Here is a 4,840-nt window from a genome sequence, read left to right as displayed (position 1 = left end):
CCAATACCTCGGCCCCTTCCCAAGGCACCTTCCCATGCAATCGCAGGAGATATAATACCTGCCCTTTTCCCTCCTCTCTGCTCATTATCTAAAGCCCCAAACACTCCTTTCAGGTGAAGCAGCGATTTACTTGTACTTCTTTCAATTATGTATACTGTATTCACTGCTCACAATGCGGGCTCCTCTAAACTGGGGAGCCCAAACGCAGATTAGATGGAACACCTCTGCTCATGCCGAAAGCATGATCCTGAGCTTCGGGTTGCTTGCCATTTCAACACTCTCCCCTGCTCTCATGTAAACATTTCTGCCTTTGGCCTGTTCCAGTGTTCCAGTGAAAATCAACCCAAGCTCGAGGAGCAGCACCTGACCTTTTGATTCGGCACTCTGCAGCCTTGTGAATTGAACATTGTGTTCAATAACATCAGAGCATGACTGGTGTCAGGCAACCACAAGCATTAACACACTCTTTGCCTTTGTCCCAGGACAGCTTTGTTATTTAATCTCTCCTTCCCTCTGCACTATCAAACACCTTCCCCTTTGTTCTCTCCCACATGCACCTCCCCGTCACTTGTTCAAAACCTAATTATTTTCTAACCTGTGTCAGTTCTGATGAAAGGTCACAGACCAGAAACGTTAACTCTGTTTCTCTCACCACAGATGCTGCCAGAGCTATTGAGTATTTCCAGCACTTTTTGTTTTTATTTCAGATTTCCAGCATCTGCAGTATTTTGCTTTTATTGTGTCAGAAAGTCTTTCCTTGATTCAGGACTCTTAGCTCTCTCCAGAATCTCTCTGCTAAAGATTGAACTTTATCTCATTTCACTCACAGCTCAGGGTCAGTGTGGCACAGTGGGACTTCTGGCTGTGTCCCACTTCACAATCCCTCAGTACTGAGAAAACAATGGGGAATATTACTCACATGTTGTGTTCTGTAACTTTTTACAAACACTTTAATGTATATATTGTCTTCCAAAGCAGTGACAGAATGGTGGCTTTAGTGTGTTGTTGAAATAGCTTTGTTGAGTTCGTGCTGTACTAACAGTTAAACAGTTCTTGGTTCAATCCCAGGTTTTGGCACTTTCAACCTCTCCTGTGTCTTTTTCTTTGGCTCCAATTGTCAAGCTGCATGATTTACTCTGAAATTAGCACCAGAGAACCAAGGCACCAGCGAGCATGAGGAGCTGAAATTAGCACAGATCAAATCCACTTAATATTTCTGACTGAAGATGGTTGCAAATGCTTCAGCTTCATCTTTTGCACTGACGTGCTCAGCACCACCATCATTGAGGATGTGAATGTTTTTGGAGCCTCCTCATCTTGTTAGTTATTTAATTATCCACCACCTTTCACGACTGGATGTGGCAGGACTGTGGAGCTGTGATCTGATCCTGAGGGAGATATCCGTGTGTGGAGTGGCGGGATGTATGGAGAGTGATCCTGAAGAGGGTGTCCGAGCCTGGAGTGGAAGCTTTCCGTGGAGGTACAGGAGTAGGTCATTCAGCCCCAGTGTTTTATCAAGGTTTAGCATAACTTATTTGCTTTTACTCTATGCCTCTATTAATAAAGCCAAGTGTCCTGTTTGCTCTTAGCAACCTTTTCAAACCTTGATCAAAAAAGATTGGTGTACATTGTCTCATTCTTCCTCCCAAACTGTATCACTTCACAAGTCTCTGTGTAAAATTTTATCTGTTGTGTGAAAGCCCATTTTACCAGTGTGTTTAAGTTCCTCTGAAGTGTGTTACTGTCACTGGCATAGGATGAAATTCACGAGCATTCTTTGATGCTATCTCCGTGGAAAGAGCAATCTTACACACTAGCTCAAATTGGGATTTTGTGTGTTTGGTCTCTTTCCTCATCCACCAATATAAGCACAAATCTGTCTCATAATGTACGGTCTAAGAATGTGCCAATGTTGCAATGTGGTGATAAATTCTTCAGTGTCACAATGTACTCACCAACTGTTTCACTACTTTTCTGATTTCTGGATCCAAGTTTGTAGCTTTCCGCGATCTCTAGTGGCTTCGGGTTGAGCCTCACTTCAACGAAGAAACGGAAAATTATGATTGAAAGATTACACTGTCAATCATTCACATCTCTGTCTTCTCCTGAACTTCGAGTTCAAATTTGTTTGTGAAGTTGATTCACACGTTAAGACAGCACAGTCTTTGTCTTTGTGAAGGAAGTGATTTGGGAATGGCTGGTTGAAACTGTCCCTTCTTGCACAGAAATTCAGTGCAAATACTTGATCACTAACAATTTCCTTGAGAGAAATTTGTTCACAATCGCATTCGACACAGAAACGGCCTCAGCATTAATCTCACTGAAGCAGAATGTGACCGTGTTGTTTGTTTCAGAATGTTGTTGCCGTTATTTGTCGCTTTTAACCAAGACTGGGAGACAGGGCAAGGTTGATCCGAGGTTGGAATATATTATCATTCAGGAGCAAGAAAAATCAAAAGGAACAAAATAAGAAAACCCAGTCTCCGGATTTGAGAATCTGTAGATCCGCTTTGGGAAAGTGAATCAGAGCAGAATGAAGGGTGAACTGTCCAGAAGAGATGAAGACACAGCTCAGTCAACACGTTCCCCTGGTTTATGATGCTGGAACATTCATCACACAGAAATGATTCAACCCAATGACAAACATTCTTCCAGCTGATAATTCATGCTACTGATTTAAGGACTGTCTCATGTGGTTACCGAGTGACGACGAGAAGATATTAAACTTTGTTCTATTCAATCCAGCTGTGATAAAGTTTGAATTTTTCTCCCTTTTATAAACAGTATTTGAAGGGTCTCGGTAACAATGTTCAGTGTTGATGAGAGTGGGGTCTGGGTGAGAAGCTGCTGAGTGTGACAGGGTCAGGACTGGATGCAGGAAGTTCTCTGACAGTCTCCCTCTATCTCTCTAATGGGTTTGAGTTGATTTACGACTGGTAGCTTTTATTTTACTTTTCTTATTTAGAGATATAGCCCCTTCGGCCCACCGAGTCTGTGCCAACCGGCGACCACCCATTTATACTAATCCTACATTAATCCCATATTCTCTACCACATCCCCACCATTCTCCGACCACGTACCTACACTGGGGACAATTTACAATGGCCAATTTACCTATCAACCTGCAAGTCTTTTGGAGGTGGGAGGAAACCAGAGCACCCGGCGGAAACCCACACAGACATAGGGAGAACTTGCAAACTCCACAGAGGCAGTACCCAGAACTGAATCCTGGTCGCTGGAGCTGTGAGGCTGCGGTGCTAACCATTGCGCCACTGTGCTGCTGTTGGTGTTTTGATAAATGAAGGAAGTTCCCTCCACCCATTTTTTTTGGACAGACAGTGTGGTATAAGGATGTAAAGGGTTAATGCTGAAGATAGTGGGATCAACCCCTCCCACTGTCAGAGTGATGATAGAACAGTCACATGAGATGAAGTTTGGGAGAAGAGAGAGCAGCACCAAGGATGCTAGCTTAGCAGGCTTGATGAGTCTGTATAGAGTATTGTGCAAATTAGAAAAGAGTTCTTAGTTCTTTCAGCAGGAACTGTGTCCAGAAAACATCGAGAAACTCACAATTTTATTATTCAGGAGTCGGAACACAGATATTAATTCCAAGTGACAGTTCTGGGACCAATTAACAAAAAAAGTAGAGAATAATATTGCTCACTGATTGAAATCCCCTAGTGAGGAGACAGTTAAACAGGTGATCTTTTGGGGCATCCTTCGATCCAAGGTTTCAGCAACATTTAATCTCCCTTTTTGGTGAAATTCTCTGTTATTTGCAACTTTTTTTTATCAGCTTTGATGGGCGAGTGAAAAAACTGAAAAGATTGAACAGTTCCATCCTTTCTTTTCTTCCTTCTTCTCTTCTTTCCATCAGTTTCTCTTTTCTGTCCCAGATCAATATAATGATGAGAATCCCAATTTAATCTGCTGTTTCTGGTGTTTTATCCATTCCAATCAAAATTTCAACATTCCAATCAAATCTATTTGTTATTCCACAGTGTCTCTCCATGTGTTTTATTCTGTTGTATTCTCTCACAGTCTGTTTGATGATCAATGTTACATCTCACTCTCTGTTCTGGTGAAGATCAGAAGCAGTGATATCTGTTTACACCACCCGACAAGTCGGCCTGATGCTGTGGCTCGCTGATCATGTGGGGTTAAAGCAATTCTTCCAGTCAGTTTGTTCAGTTTTCATTTCATGAGAAATTCGGTCATCATGACTTCATCAGTGACCGAATGGTTCAGGTGTCTGAGTGATGTTAATCATGATGTGATGAAATGATTGTATGTTCCAGTCTTTCCGTTGTGGGTTTTCACACTGAGTAGAAACGTGTTGGACATGGTCTGGAAATGTTTCACACTGCTCCATTCCCAACTTCATTTACTTACAGAAGATATATTTCCATCATTCCACAGCTGGCTGCAAAGCCAGAAGCTGTGCTGAAGGTGACAGCTACGTCTCTGCAACTAACAAGGTGGCCGAGAGGTTAAGGCGTTGGACTGCTAATCCATTGTGCTTTGCACACGTGGGTTCGAATCCCATCCTTGTCGCTTGTTTATGAGCTGTTTCGTGTATTATTTATGTTGGGTGAGCTTTTGTGTCAAGTCAGCCTCGAAACCTGTTCTTGTCAATGTCCAGACAGTGATTCCAGAATTTGTTATACTTTATTAAAATTGAGACAGACAATTGGAATTCTTCACCCAAACTGCACTGGAATGAAGATCAAATAGGGATCACGAAACGGAGCAGGATTTTTCCTCCCCTCCTTCCTTCCATCATTACTTTCTCTGGATTTGCACCAAGTGAAAGACAAATGGGAAAAGCAAATGGCGAGGG

The 4,840-nt window shown here is 42.5% G+C and overlaps 1 non-coding gene across 1 annotated transcript; it reads left to right on the top strand.

The window, feature by feature from the left end:
* Positions 1-4,472: 4,472 nt before the first annotated feature.
* Positions 4,473-4,554, top strand: trnas-gcu (transfer RNA serine (anticodon GCU)). Its single transcript has one exon. It is a non-coding gene; the product is annotated as a tRNA-Ser (tRNA).
* Positions 4,555-4,840: the final 286 nt, after the last annotated feature.

The sequence above is a fragment of the Heterodontus francisci genome, unplaced genomic scaffold, assembly GCF_036365525.1.
Source record: "Heterodontus francisci isolate sHetFra1 unplaced genomic scaffold, sHetFra1.hap1 HAP1_SCAFFOLD_121, whole genome shotgun sequence".
Taxonomy (NCBI): domain Eukaryota; kingdom Metazoa; phylum Chordata; class Chondrichthyes; order Heterodontiformes; family Heterodontidae; genus Heterodontus; species Heterodontus francisci.
Note: the sequence above shows the minus strand (reverse complement) of the source record. Positions and strands in the feature narration are given on the sequence as shown.